This window comes from Pseudophryne corroboree, chromosome 6 (assembly GCF_028390025.1).
Source record: "Pseudophryne corroboree isolate aPseCor3 chromosome 6, aPseCor3.hap2, whole genome shotgun sequence".
Classification (NCBI taxonomy): Eukaryota; Metazoa; Chordata; class Amphibia; order Anura; family Myobatrachidae; genus Pseudophryne; species Pseudophryne corroboree.
Genome location: NC_086449.1, coordinates 330931103 through 330947165, shown reverse-complemented (window position 1 = coordinate 330947165; position 16063 = coordinate 330931103). Strand labels below are relative to the sequence as shown.

General features: G+C 47.4%; 1 protein-coding gene across 1 annotated transcript in view; it reads right to left on the bottom strand.

The window, feature by feature from the left end:
- The window catches only part of LOC134934561 (protein ERGIC-53-like), a 177053-nt gene that overhangs the window by 146844 nt on the left and 14146 nt on the right, over positions 1–16063 (bottom strand). The window lies entirely within an intron of this gene.

The following is a 16063-nucleotide window of genomic DNA, read 5'->3' as shown; positions in this document are numbered from 1 at the left end:
CGTTTATGGGCCTAATTTAGATCTGATTGCAGCAGCAAATTTGTTAGCTAATGGGCAAAACCATGTGCACTGCAGGGAGGGGGGGGGGGGGGAGATATAACATGTGCAGAGAGAGTTAGATTTGGGTGTGGTGTGTTCAAACTGAAATCTAAATTGCAGTTTAAAAAGAAAACAACCAGTATTTATCATGCACAGAAACAATATAACCCACCCAAATCTAACTCTCTCTGCAAATGTTATATCTGCCCCCCCTGCACTGCACACGGGAGAGGGGGGGTGGGAGGGGTGTTGGGGGGGGGGGTCGGTGTTGTTTTGGGGATTCAGAGTTGATCGCAGCAGCAAATTTGTTAGCAGTTGGGCAAAACCATGTGCACTGCAGGGGGGTGCAGATATAACATGTGCAGACAGAGTTAGATTTGGGTGGATTATTTTGTTTCTGTGCAGGGTAAATACTGGCTGCTTTATTTTTACACTGCAATTTAGATGTCAGTTTGAACACACCCCACCCAAATCTAACTCTCTCTGCACATGTTATATCTGCCCCCCCCCCCCCTGCAGTGCACATGGTTTTGCCCATTAATTAACAAATTTGCTGCTGCGATTAGATCTGAATTACCCCCTATGTTTTTTGCTGTATTTTGGCAACAGATGTACTATTTGTTATGTCTTCCAGAGACAGAATGATTACTTGACTTTTCAGTTACATTTACTATTGAATTCAATAAAAATAGTTAACAAAAACAATAATCTACACATGACTGTGTACAATATAATACATTGAAGCTTATAAAACTGTTAAACAATTCTTAAAATCAATTGATGTATCAGATTTAAAAGCCACTGTATATTCTGATCTTTTTTAGAAACTGTAGTCATAGATTACTTATAGTTATATTTAATAGATTTGAACTAGATTTGGCCCCATCAAGTATTCTAGTTATAGCTCAGCATAAATCTAAATTTATAAAAAAATGGGAGGCACGTCTCTGCCAATGCGCCGTAACATACAGCGTGTTTACTCAGGTCGAGATTTAAAAATCACAATCTTGTGTGGATCATATGACCCAAATAAATAATCCACATGTTAAGTGTATTCAAAATAATTAGTATAAAACCTGTTTTATTCTAGGCGCGGGGTAAACCAAAACAGCAAAGGACTGGGAACTTTTTTTAGGGGAGGGTTATGTGGTTCCGCCAGCAGTAGCAGTACCCAACAAATACAGGTCTCTTTCAAATTACACACCAAAGAAAAATACAGATTGGAAAGAAAGTAAGTTACTCATAAGAAATGTAAGACTAACGATAGTCAAAGGAGTGATTAATCTATACATCAAACTGGTATGAGGAGTATAAATTTCCGGATGTACAAAAAGTATTATTATTACAAAGTGAACATTTCAAATTTTTCAAAGTATTCGCCAAAGGAGTCTATACAAAGTTGCACGTGCTCAAACCACTTGGTGAAGCAGCTGGACCAATACGAAGTAGGTCTGTCTTCTACATGCTGGATGAAGGGATATACTGCAGCTTCCAGTGACTCAAAATGAATCCCATGCATCTTGAGCTTGATTTGTGGGAACATGAAGTCGCAGAGGGCCATGTCTGGACTGTACGGTGGGTAACCGAGCTCCTGGATGCATTCATGTGCCAGAAAATCCACCACTATCATTGATTTGTGGGCAGGTGGAGAAGAGTACTACGAGTGCGAGTTCTTGGACAGCCCCTTGAAATGGCTTACAGCACTTGTGGCAGGCATTGATTGGCGTATCAGTACTCAGTGACGGTGCATTGCTGCATGAGTTGTAAGGTAGCTACATGACCAGTGTTGGCACAAAAGCAGCAACCATCTGCTTGGCCACTCTGTGCTCACACCTGAACTTCTGTGGTGGCACACCTCCAACTAGGGTCCGCTGGGTTGACTGTTATTTGGGCTGGGGGTCGAAACTGTAGATCCAGGATGCATCACCACTGATGATTTCAGAGTTTGAGCGACTGCCATCAAACCTGGCCAGCATGTTGCGGCACCAAGTCACCCGTGCCTCCTTCTGCTCTTAAGCCAGCAGGTGGGACACCCATCATACAGAAACCTTGCTCAGGCCATGATTTTCATGGAGTATCAAGCAGATGTATCCCGATGAGTCGCCCATCTCCTTCTCTAACTGGGCCACAGTCACCCTGGTGTCCACCTCAACTATGACCCGCACGGCAGGAACATTGTCCTCGGTGATGGCGGTCACTGGTCGGCCACAGTTCTTCTTGACTTCCAGAGACTGTCTCCTGCAATGAAATTCCGCAAACCACTCAACACAGTGGTTCAGGGAGGTGCTTCCTCCCCAAAAAGCAGCTTGTAGTCAGTCAAAATTCCCCTACTGTCGCAGACCACTCTTGTAGTCGTAGAAGATCATGGCTCTCCACTGGCCTCTGTTGAGCTCCATAACGAGTTTGTGAAGGAAGTGAACATGCTGACACTCTGTGCAGTGCTGCTTAAGATTCTGTTTATATAAGATTCTGTGCCTTGACGTTTAATAAGAACTTTAGTCATATTGTATCCTCTCTACCTTTGCACTGCACATTCTGATATATATTTCACACCCCTCGTATCTGTTAATTTGTCCCATAATCTGAACCTACAGTACTTGACCTGTTTGTGAAACTTAAATAAGCAAACCACTATGGCAACTAGTCACAATTAACCCTTGTTCCTGGTTTGAGACTTCAGACCCTACACAATGTCATGCGCCACCATGGCAACAACGATCACACAGCACACAATAAAGCGAGCAGAAAGGACCCTAAATGTCCCACAAGCTCCGCCTCCACTTTGGTATCCTCCCCTCAAAGTACATGTCAACAGACTTGTTTACTGTGTACTTAAAAGCATCACACAGCACAACATACACAAGCACATATAAACACACAGGGGGTCATTCAGACCGGATTGCTCGCTAGCTGGTTTTTGCAGTTCCGCGTTCGAATAGTTGCCGCCCAGCTGGGAGTGTATTTTAGCTGTGCAAGTGTGGTACAAAAAAAACTTTGTGCAGTTTCTGAGTTGCCCAGAACTTAGCCGCTGTGATCACTTCAGCCTGTCCGAGGCAGGAATTGACGTCAGACACCCGCCCTGCAAACTCTTGGACACATATATTGGTAGTTGCTCAATTAGCTTAGTGATATCATTCAGGTGCTTGAAAGGGAGGGGTATTTCTGAGCAAGAAAAAAAGGCATTTGGTTTCCCCCAGCACCCTGAATGATAACAGTAACCAGATATAAATCCCACATAATAATAGAATTCAGAGATCTTCGTTACACATATTTGCGCAAATGTGTGGTTAAGCCCCAAAGACGCATCAAGGCGTCTCTGTATATTTGGGGTCCCTAGCACTATATCTAAGTGCAGGGTGTGGCACCCCAAAACACCAGCATAAGCCAGAAAGCCCAGCGTAGCATACCAGTGAAAAAACTATAGTGTTAATAAATTAGTATTTAGGAAGCCTTTCTCTATTTTAATTACATTTCATGTTTGTGTAACGAAGATCCCTGAATTCTATTATTATGTGGGATTTATATCTGGTTACTATTATCATTCAGGGTGCTGGGGGAAACCAAATGCCTTTTTTTCAAACTCTTGGACACGCCTGTGTTTTTCCAACCACTCCCTGTAAACGGTCAGTTGCCACCCACAAACACCTTCTTCCTGTCAATCTCCTTGCGATCGGCTGTGCGAATGGATTCTTTGTAAAACCCATCACACAGCAATGGTCCGCTATGTACCTGTGCGACGCGCCTGCACATTGTGGTGCATGCGCAGTTCTGACATGATCGCAGCACTGCAAAAAATGCTAGCGAGCGATCAGGCTGAACGACTCCCACAGTACAAACAGTATTTTAACTTAAATTTGGTCAGTCAAGTTGGTTATATTAGCACGATGACACAGTGACGTGCGGTGAGGTCAGCAGCTGGGGAGGCACTGGCAGCTTACAGCCCCCCCCCCCCCCCCCTGAAAAAAAAAATGTAGTCCCCCACACATCACTAAAGCCAGCACCCGGCAGAACCAGCCAGGGGAGACAATGCCATAGCAGGGGAGACACTCAGTGTGGGGTCCCCCTGCCATAACATTGATCAGCCCCCAAGCCAGTCAGCCCAGGGCTGGAATTCCTCGGAAAGTGGGGACCCCAAAAAATAAAAATGGGGCCCCCCCTCCCGAGCAACAACCAGCACTGGGCTGATAGCCCAGTGCTATGCCCCGCACCCCTAGTGGCGGTGGGTGCGGGGTTCATTGTATGTTAATATTGTTCTTTACAGGTGGCCTACAGGTCCCAGCAAGCCTGCCCCAGCATGCTGGTACTTGGAAAACCACAAGTGCCAGCATGCCCAGACATAAAGGGCCCGCTGGCACCTGTAGTCCACCTGTAAAGAAAATATTAAAATAAAACACCACACTGTCTCAAAAAAAAGTTTTATTAGACAAGATCTTCCCCTGGGGTCGGCGGCCGTATAGCTCTTTTGCACGGCCACCAACCCACCAGGGCTTCCGCCGTCTTCGCCTGGTGGGCCTGCACCCACCAGGGCTTCTGCCATCTTCGCCTGGCAGGTCGGCGGCCGTATAGCTCTATTGCGCGGCCGCCAACCCACCAGGGCTTCCGCCGTCTTCGCCTGGTGGGCCTGCGCCCACCATGACTTCCGCCGTCTTCGCCTGGCAGGTCGGCGGCCATATAGCTCTTTTGCGCAGCCGCCAACCCACTAGGGCTTCCGCCGTCTTCGCCTGGTGGGCCTGCACTCACCAGGGCTTCCGCTGTCTTCGCCTGGTGGGTCGGCGGCCGTATAGCTCTTTTGCGCGGCCAACAACCCACCAGGGCTTCCGCCATCTTCGTCTGGTGGGCCTGCGCCCACCAGGGCTTCCACCGTCTTCGCCTGGTGGGTCAGCGGCCGTATAGTTCTTTTGCGCGGCCGCCAACCCACCAGGGCTTCCGCCATCTTCGCCTGGTGGGTCGGCGGCCGTATAGCTCTTTTGCGCGCCCCGCCAACCCACTAGGGCTTCCGCCGTCTTTGCCTGGTGGGCCTGCGCCCACCAGGGTTTCCGCCATTTTCGCCTGGTGGGTTGGCGGCCGTATAGCTCTTTTGCGCGGCCGCCAACCCACCAGGGCTTCCGCCGTCTTCGCCTGGTGGGTCGGCGGCTGTATAGCTCTTTTGCGTGGCCGCCAACCCACCAGGGCTTCCGTCGTCTTCGCCTGGGTGGCAGCAGCCTGTAAGCTCTTTTCATGGCTGCTGCCCTCCCCAGGGCTTCTGATGTCTTCTAGTCACCTAGTGGGCGGCAGCCTTTAAGCTCTTTTGCATGGCCACCGCCAACTAGGACTTCACTTCTCTTCTTTCTTCTGGAGCTCTTCCCTGCTCCTACCCGGCCGACGAACTGACTGTCGCAGCTCGTGCAGGCTTCATGGATTTCAAAAATGGCTCTGCAGCGCAACGCCATTTTTGAAATTGGAAATGCCTTCACTGTGGTGCCTTAATGGCTGCAGGGACTGGATCCATGATCCAGACCTGCAGCCAATGTCCGCTGAGTCCGTCCGCAGATACCCGCTGTCCGCCGCCGCTAAAGAACCGCCGCCTCCGCTGCTAAATACCCGCCGCCTCTGCTGCATAAGTCCCGCTGCCCGCCACTGCATAAGTCCCGCTGCCCGCCGCCGCTAAAGACCCGCCGCCTCCGCCGCTAAATACCCGCCGTCTCCGCCGCTAAATACCCGCCACCTCTGCTGCATAAGTCCCGCCGCCGCTGCCCGCTACAGCTGCCCACTACCGCCCACCGCCCCTGATGCTGGGTTCCACACCGGAAAGTGCCTGCTCATCAAACGTGATGAGCAGGCACATATAGTGAATTTTATTAATTAAAATAAAATTAAAAAAACAAACTCATGTTTGGAACTGGGGTGGGGAAGGGGGAGGAAGGACATTGATATAATATTGTTCTTCAGGGCTTCCATAACTTAGTAGCGCTGCAGTTGTGGCGCTATTAAGCTACGGAAAGACCTGAACAACAATACACTGGTAGTGAGTGTGACAGTGTCAGTGTGTGAGTGTGTAACTAAACTCTTACATGCACTGACACTGGTTGGCCTGGCACTAGCTCTCTCCCTCCCTGTACAGCAGCAGCACTGACAGTGACCGCTGAATGCAGGTCACTGTCAGTGCTGAATCTGCCGCCCACTGCCCAGTGCCCAATCACATTGTCAGCAGTGACAGGGGCGTGCTTTCATATGGGCTGAAAGCACATCCCTGCTGCACTGAGGCACTTGTATGGGTGCCACTTACAGTAGGTTTTTTAATGGGCTTTACACAGCCCTCTGCTTGGCCCCGCCCCCTGCTTCCTGCCGTTTACAATGGGCAGCGTGAGGCACTGCTCTCTGTGCCGCAGAAATGACTTTTTAAATACTGGAAATTATTAGATTAATATAAGAAGATACTTATGACACAGAATATGTGTCATAAGTATCTTCTTTGTATTTTATTAATCCTTAATGACAGGGTAGGCACTGCCTCCCCTGCCTCCCCTGACTGCACGTCCCTGCGATGACACTAGTAAAGCTCTAAGTAGTATGGGTTTGATATTTGTTTGGGGGGTACCCAATTAGGCACGATATAACATCAGGTGCTAATGTTTCACCAACATTTTTTTTTTTTCTCACAAAAACACACAAGTTCAGTGAAACAGGTGTGTTTTCACGGACGCAGCCCAGAAAACGGAGCTGCTTTCGGGGACTTGTTTCACCTGCCTGTCGAAGGTGAAACAAAATGCCCGATAAGCCACAGCTCACAATGGCTTATTGGGGCTAATTGGATAGCCCCGGCGATGCAATTACCAACAGTAATTGGATAACCCTCTTTGTTTATATAAAGGATAATAACTACATGCAAATTAAAATGAATTCTGTATAGAGATGTGCACTTGAAATTTTTCGGGTTTTGTGTTTTGGTTTTGTGTTCGGTTCCGCGGCCGTGTTTTGGGTTCGACCGCGTTTTGGCAAAACCTCACCGAATTTTTTTTGTCGGATTCGGGTGTGTTTTGGATTCGGGTGTTTTTTTCAAAAAACACTAAAAAACAGCTTAAATCATAGAATTTGGGGGTCATTTTGATCCCAAAGTATTATTAACCTCAAAAACCATAATTTCCACTCATTTTCAGTCTATTCTGAATACCTCACACCTCACAATATTATTTTTAGTCCTAAAATTTGCACCGAGGTCGCTGGATGACTAAGCTAAGCGACCCTAGTGGCCGACACAAACACCTGGCCCATCTAGGAGTGGCACTGCAGTGTCACGCAGGATGGCCCTTCCAAAAAACACTCCCCAAACAGCACATGACGCAAAGAAGAAAAAAAGAGGCGCAATGAGGTAGCTGTGTGAGTAAGCTAAGCGACCCTAGTGGCCGACACAAACACCTGGCCCATCTAGGAGTGGCACTGCAGTGTCACGCAGGATGGCCCTTCCAAAAAACACTCCCCAAACAGCACATGACGCAAAGAAGAAAAAAAGAGGCGCAATGAGGTAGCTGTGTGAGTAAGCTAAGCAACCCTAGTGGCCGACACAAACACCTGGCCCATCTAGGAGTGGCACTGCAGTGTCACGCAGGATGGCCCTTCCAAAAAACACTCCCCAAATAGCACATGACGCAAAGAAGAAAAAAAGAGGCGCAATGAGGTAGCTGTGTGAGTAAGCTAAGCGACCCTAGTGGCCGACACAAACACCTGGCCCATCTAGGAGTGGCACTGCAGTGTCACGCAGGATGGCCCTTCCAAAAAACACTCCCCAAACAGCACATGACGCAAAGAAGAAAAAAAGAGGCGCAATGAGGTAGCTGTGTGAGTAAGCTAAGCGACCCTAGTGGCCGACACAAACACCTGGCCCATCTAGGAGTGGCACTGCAGTGTCACGCAGGATGGCCCTTCCAAAAAACACTCCCCAAACAGCACATGATGCAAAGAAGAAAAAAAGAGGCGCAATGAGGTAGCTGTGTGAGTAAGCTAAGCGACCTTAGTGGCCGACACAAACACCTGGCACATCTAGGAGTGGCACTGCAGTGTCACGCAGGATGGCCCTTCCAAAAAACACTCCCCAAACAGCACATGACGCAAAGAAGAAAAAAAGAGGCGCAATGAGGTAGCTGTGTGAGTAAGCTAAGCGACCCTAGTGTCCGACACAAACACCTGGCCCATCTAGGAGTGGCACTGCAGTGTCACGCAGGATGGCCCTTCCAAAAAACACTCCCCAAACAGCACATGACGCAAAGAAGAAAAAAAGAGGCGCAATGAGGTAGCTGTGTGAGTAAGCTAAGCGACCCTAGTGGCCGACACAAACACCTGGCCCATCTAGGAGTGGCACTGCAGTGTCACGCAGGATGGCCCTTCCAAAAAACACTCCCCAAACAGCACATGACGCAAATAAAAATGAAAGAAAAAAGAGGTGCAAGATGGAATTGTCCTTGGGCCCTCCCACCCACCCTTATGTTGTATAAACAGGACATGCACACTTTAACCAACCTATCATTTCAGTGACAGGGTCTGCCACACGACTGTGACTGAAATGACGGGTTGGTTTGGACCCCCACCGAAAAAGAAGCAATTAATCTCTCCTTGCACAAACTGGCTCTACAGAGGCAAGATGTCCACCTCATCATCATCCTCCGATATATCACCGTGTACATCCCGCTCCTCACAGATTATCAATTCGTCCCCACTGGAATCCACCATCTCAGCTCCCTGTGTACTTTGTGGAGGCAATTGCTGCTGGTCAATGTCTCCACGGAGGAATTGATTATAATTCATTTTAATGAACATCATCTTCTCCACATTTTCTGGAAGTAACCTCGTACGCCGATTGCTGACAAGGTGAGCGGCGGCACTAAACACTCTTTCGGAGTACACACTTGTGGGAGGGCAACTTAGGTAGAATAAAGCCAGTTTGTGCAAGGGCCTCCAAATTGCCTCTTTTTCCTGCCAGTATAAGTACGGACTGTCTGACGTGCCTACTTGGATGCGGTCACTCATATAATCCTCCACCATTCTTTCAATGGTGAGAGAATCATATGCAGTGACAGTAGACGACATGTCCGTAATCGTTGTCAGTTCCTTCAGTCCGGACCAGATGTCAGCATCAGCAGTCGCTCCAGACTGCCCTGCATCACCGCCAGCGGGTGGGCTCGGAATTCTGAGCCTTTTCCTCGCACCCCCAGTTGCGGGAGAATGTGAAGGAGGAGATGTTGACAGGTCGCGTTCCGCTTGACTTGACAATTTTGTCACCAGCAGGTCTTTGAACCCCAGCAGACTTGTGTCTGCCGGAAAGAGAGATCCAAGGTAGGTTTTAAATCTAGGATCGAGCACGGTGGCCAAAATGTAGTGCTCTGATTTCAACAGATTGACCACCCGTGAATCCTTGTTAAGCGAATTAAGGGCTCCATCCACAAGTCCCACATGCCTAGCGGAATCGCTCCCTTTTAGCTCCTCCTTCAATGCCTCCAGCTTCTTCTGCAAAAGCCTGATGAGGGGAATGACCTGACTCAGGCTGGCAGTGTCTGAACTGACTTCACGTGTGGCAAGTTCAAAAGGTTGCAGAACCTTGCACAACGTTGAAATCATTCTCCACTGCGCTTGAGACAGGTACATTCCACCTCCTATATCGTGCTCAATTGTATAGGCTTGAATGGCCTTTTGCTGCTCCTCCAACCTCTGAAGCATATAGAGGGTTGAATTCCACCTCGTTACCACTTCTTGCTTCAGATGATGGCAGGGCAGGTTCAGGCGTTTTTGGTGGTGCTCCAGTCTTCTGTACGTGGTGCCTGTACGCCGAAAGTGTCCCGCAATTCTTCTGGCCACCGACAGCATCTCTTGCACGCCCCTGTCGTTTTTTAAAAAATTCTGCACCACCAAATTCAAGGTATGTGCAAAACATGGGACGTGCTGGAATTTGCCCATATTTAATGCACACACAATATTGCTGGCGTTGTCCGATGCCACAAATCCACAGGAGAGTCCAATTGGGGTAAGCCATTCCGCGATGATCTTCCTCAGTTGCCGTAAGAGGTTTTCAGCTGTGTGCGTATTCTGGAAAGCGGTGATACAAAGCGTAGCCTGCCTAGGAAAGAGTTGGCGTTTGCGAGATGCTGCTACTGGTGCCGCCGCTGCTGTTCTTGCGGCGGGAGTCCATACATCTACCCAGTGGGCTGTCACAGTCATATAGTCCTGACCCTGCCCTGCTCCACTTGTCCACGTGTCCGTGGTTAAGTGGACATTGGGTACAACTGCATTTTTTAGGACACTGGTGAGTCTTTTTCTGACGTCCGTGTACATTCTCGGTATCGCCTGCCTAGAGAAGTGGAACCTAGATGGTATTTGGTAACGGGGGCACACTACCTCAAGAAATTGTCTAGTTCCCTGTGAACTAACGGCGGATACCGGACGCACGTCTAACACCAACATAGTTGTCAAGGCCTCAGTTATCCGCTTTGCAACAGAATGACTGCTGTGATATTTCATCTTCCTCGCAAAGGACTGTTGGACAGTCAATTGCTTGGTGGAAGTAGTAAAAGTGGGCTTACGACTTCCCCTCTGGGATGACCATCGACTCCCAGCAGCAACAACAGCAGCGCCAGCAGCAGTAGGCGTTACACGCAAGGATGCATCGGAGGAATCCCAGGCAGGAGAGGACTCGTCAGAATTGCCAGTGACATGGCCTGCAGGACTATTGGCATTCCTGGGGAAGGAGGAAATTGACACTGAGGGAGTTGGTGGGGTGGTTTGCGTGAGCTTGGTTACAAGAGGAAGGGATTTACTGGTCAGTGGACTGCTTCCGCTGTCGCCCAAAGTTTTTGAACTTGTCACTGACTTATTATGAATGCGCTGCAGGTGACGTATAAGGGAGGATGTTCCGAGGTGGTTAACGTCCTTACCCCTACTTATTACAGCTTGACAAAGGCAACACACGGCTTGACAAATGTTGTCCGCATTTCTGTTGAAATACTTCCACACCGAAGAGCTGATTTTTTTGGTATTTTCACCAGGCATGTCAACGGCCCTATTCCTCCCACGGACAACAGGTGTCTCCCCGGGTGCCTGACTTAAACAAACCACCTCACCATCAGAATCCTCCTTGTCAATTTCCTCCCCAGCGCCAGCAACACCCATATCCTCCTCATCCTGGTGTACTTCAACACTGACATCTTCAATCTGACTATCAGGAACTGGACTGCGGGTGCTCCTTCCAGCACTTGCAGGGGGCGTGCAAATGGTGGAAGGCGCATGCTCTTCACGTCCAGTGTTGGGAAGGTCAGGCATCGCAACCGACACAATTGGACTCTCCTTGTGGATTTGGGATTTGGAAGAACGCACAGTTCTTTGCGGTGCTTTTGCCAGCTTGAGTCTTTTCATTTTTCTAGCGAGAGGCTGAGTGCTTCCATCCTCATGTGAAGCTGAACCACTAGCCATGAACATAGGCCAGGGCCTCAGCCGTTCCTTGCCACTCCGTGTGGTAAATGGCATATTGGCAAGTTTACGCTTCTCCTCCGACAATTTTATTTTAGATTTTGGAGTCCTTTTTTTACTGATATTTGGTGTTTTGGATTTGACATGCTCTGTACTATGACATTGGGCATCGGCCTTGGCAGACGACGTTGCTGGCATTTCATCGTCTCGGCCATGACTAGTGGCAGCAGCTTCAGCACGAGGTGGAAGTGGATCTTGATCTTTCCCTAATTTTGGAACCTCAACATTTTTGTTCTCCATATTTTAATAGGCACAACTAAAAGGCACCTCAGGTAAACAATGGAGATGGATGGATACTCGTATACTTATGGATGGACCAGCGACTGCCGACACAGAGGTAGCTACAGCCGTGGACTACCGTACTGTGTCTGCTGCTAATATAGACTGGATGATAATGAGATGAAATTAATATATATATATATATATATAATATCACTAGTACTGCAGCCGGACAGGTATATATATTTATTATGTAATGACTGATGACGGACCTGCTGGACACTGTCAGCTCAGCAGCACCACAGACTGCTACAGTAAGCTACTATAGTAGTATGTATCAAGAAGAAAGAGAAAAAAAAACCACGGGTAGGTGGTATACAATTATGGATGGACCAGCGACTGCCGACACAGAGGTAGCTACAGCCGTGGACTACCGTACTGTGTCTGCTGCTAATATAGACTGGATGATAATGAGATGAAATTAATATATATATATATATATATATATAATATCACTAGTACTGCAGCCGGACAGGTATATATATTTATTATGTAATGACTGATGACGGACCTGCTGGACACTGTCAGCTCAGCAGCACCGCAGACTGCTACAGTAAGCTACTATAGTAGTATGTATCAAGAAGAAAGAGAAAAAAAAAACCACGGGTAGGTGGTATACAATTATGGATGGACCAGCGACTGCCGACACAGAGGTAGCTACAGCCGTGGACTACCGTACTGTGTCTGCTGCTAATATAGACTGGATGATAATGAGATGAAATTAATATATATATATATATATATATATAATATCACTAGTACTGCAGCCGGACAGGTATATATATTTATTATGTAATGACTGATGACGGACCTGCTGGACACTGTCAGCTCAGCAGCACCGCAGACTGCTACAGTAAGCTACTATAGTAGTATGTATCAAGAAGAAAGAGAAAAAAAAAACCACGGGTAGGTGGTATACAATTATGGATGGACCAGCGACTGCCGACACAGAGGTAGCTACAGCCGTGGACTACCGTACTGTGTCTGCTGCTAATATAGACTGGATGATAATGAGATGAAATTAAATATATATATATATATAATATCACTAGTACTGCAGCCGGACAGGTATATATATTTATTATGTAATGACTGATGACGGACCTGCTGGACACTGTCAGCTCAGCAGCACCGCAGACTGCTACAGTAAGCTACTATAGTAGTATGTATCAAGAAGAAAGAGAAAAAAAAAACCACGGGTAGGTGGTATACAATTATGGATGGACCAGCGACTGCCGACACAGAGGTAGCTACAGCCGTGGACTACCGTACTGTGTCTGCTGCTAATATAGACTGGATGATAATGAGATGAAATTAATATATATATATATATAATATCACTAGTACTGCAGCCGGACAGGTATATATATTTATTATGTAATGACTGATGACGGACCTGCTGGACACTGTCAGCTCAGCAGCACCGCAGACTGCTACAGTAAGCTACTATAGTAGTATGTATCAAGAAGAAAGAGAAAAAAAAAAAACACGGGTAGGTGGTATACAATTATGGATGGACCAGCGACTGCCGACACAGAGGTAGCTACAGCCGTGGACTACCGTACTGTGTCTGCTGCTAATATAGACTGGATGATAATGAGATGAAATTAATATATATATATATATATAATATCACTAGTACTGCAGCCGGACAGGTATATATATTTATTATGTAATGACTGATGACGGAGCTGCTGGACACTGTCAGCTCAGCAGCACCGCAGACTGCTACAGTAAGCTACTATAGTAGTATGTATCAAGAAGAAAGATAAAAAAAAAAAAACACGGGTAGGTGGTATACATATACAATTATATATATATTATATACAATTATATATATATATATATATATATATATATTAAACTGGTGGTGATTAATTAAACTGGTGGTCAGGTCACTGGTCACACTATCAGCAACTTGCAAGTAGTACTCCTAAGCAGACAATCACAATATATACTGGTGGTCAGTGTGGTCACAATGGCAGTGTGGCACTCTGGCAGCAGAGTGCCAGCAAAAGTGTGCACTGTACGTTAAAATATGTACTCCTGCTCTCAGACTCTAACTGCTCCCCACTGTCTCCCCCACAAGTCAGATATACAGTCACACTATCACTTCAGCAAGTAGTGGTACTCCTCCTAATGCTCCCCTAAATTACTAAAGTAAATAATACTGTGTCTCTCTCTACTCTAGTAGTCTCACTCTCTATAAACGGAGAGGACGCCAGCCACGTCCTCTCCCTATCAATCTCAATGCACGTGTGAAAATGGCGGCGACGCGCGGCTCCTTATATAGAATCCGAGTCTCGCGATAGAATCCGAGCCTCGCGAGAATCCGACAGCGGGATGATGACGTTCGGGGCGCGCTCGGGTTAACCGAGCAAGGCGGGAAGATCCGAGTCGCTCGGACCCGTGTAAAAAAAACTGAAGTTCGGGCGGGTTCGGTTTCCGAGGAACCGAACCCGCTCATCTCTAATTCTGTAATTATATACATTTTTTACAACTGGGATAGAACAGCTTACATTAAAATGTTACAAGTTTGCTATGGTACACTAATAGGGACATACAATATAAAAAATCTAGATGTAAAACAGGATCTTAATGTCATATATATTGCTAACTAACTGTCAAGCCAAGTAATTAAACAGGGATCAGAGGATTGGACATGATATGTTGCTGCTAATAAAATACAGGCCCAAACCCAACAAGATTTTCTCCATAAAACTGACAAGCGTTCTGAAGCAGTACATATGCAGAACAGTAGGGAACCCTGGAAACCATGAAAACTTCCAAGGCAGGCAGAGGTGGATTTAGGGAACAGGCCGCCATTAGGCACAACATTCTCCCCCCCCCCCCCCTCACCCCCATCCCCCCAAAAAAAGAAAAAAGTTTCTTCTTACACACACACACACACACACACACACACACACACACACACACACACACACACACACACACACACACACACACACACACACACACACCTCTTAATGTTACCTCCCCCTATATCTTCCCATAGCCTTCTCATTGCCCCTTTCATAGGTCTCTCCAATTCCCTCTGTATCCCCCTTCCCACAACTCACACTGCTCTCCTCAATACTGATTGCCCACATAACTGCTCCCCCACCCCTCACTGCCCCCATTGCTCACACACTGCACATGCATACATATACTACACACATTTACCTCACTCACAAGCAGTAGAGTAGTTCAGTCCCTCTGGCTGGACAGGGATCTGCAGCACCTCCACCTCTTGCTCAGCCAGCAGACCTGGTCTGTCCCATGTAGCTTTGTCACCCTGCACACAAGTCACTCTCTCTAACTACAAATAAAGGGCCAGCTGCTCAGAAGCTACAGCAGGTGACGCGGTGAGTAGGGAAGGCAGCCTGCTAGGCATGTGCTTCACATGCCTAGTAGGAAGTCTACCACCGAAGGTAGGGTCAAAGAATAAAAGACCATAAAACAGTGCTTTATGATAATTAACGTGGTTTCCTTAGATGAAAAAATAAAAGACACATTATGACATAATTTTTTTTTTTTTTAAAAGGTTAAATGTTTGCTTCAAGAAACTGTGCCTTAGGGGCTGATTCTGTGTCACATGCTGCTCATGTAACTTCTTTAACATTTTTTGCCATACAGTAGTCACATCTATGACTTAATGCTAATGCTATTATCAGTCTTTCCTCTGTGCGTCTGAGTGTGCAAGAACTAATGGGCCCTACACACCTGTCCTCCCGCCTCCGAGCTGCCCGACAGCCGATACGGCCAACGGGAGACCCGGCGGCGAGGGGAGGTGACGGGTGGAGTGACGTTTCTTTACTCCCCCTATCACCTGGCTCCATAACAGTGCCTGCTAATATGGACGAGATTGTTCATATTGGTCTGCATGCATAGGCGACGGGGCACCAACGATGAATGAGTGCGGGGCCGCGCATCGTTCATCGCTGGTGCTCCACACTGAATGATATGAATGAGTTCTCGTTCATTAATGAACGAGAACGTTCATATCGTTCAGTGTTATCTTCCAGTGTGTAGGGCCCATAAGACACCCACGTTGTGCATCTTAGGGCAAAACATTCCCGCTTGGTGCTTTTTTCCGATGCTACCATCAGATGCACCATGGAAACTTGCACCTGTCCTATGCTAGGTGCAGATTGTCTGTCAGAGTATGGCTTCCAATGTACGTGAATAAGTGTCTAAGTTTGCAAGCACTCCTGCGACACTGCCATAACATGCCCATAAACGTGTGTCTGGATAG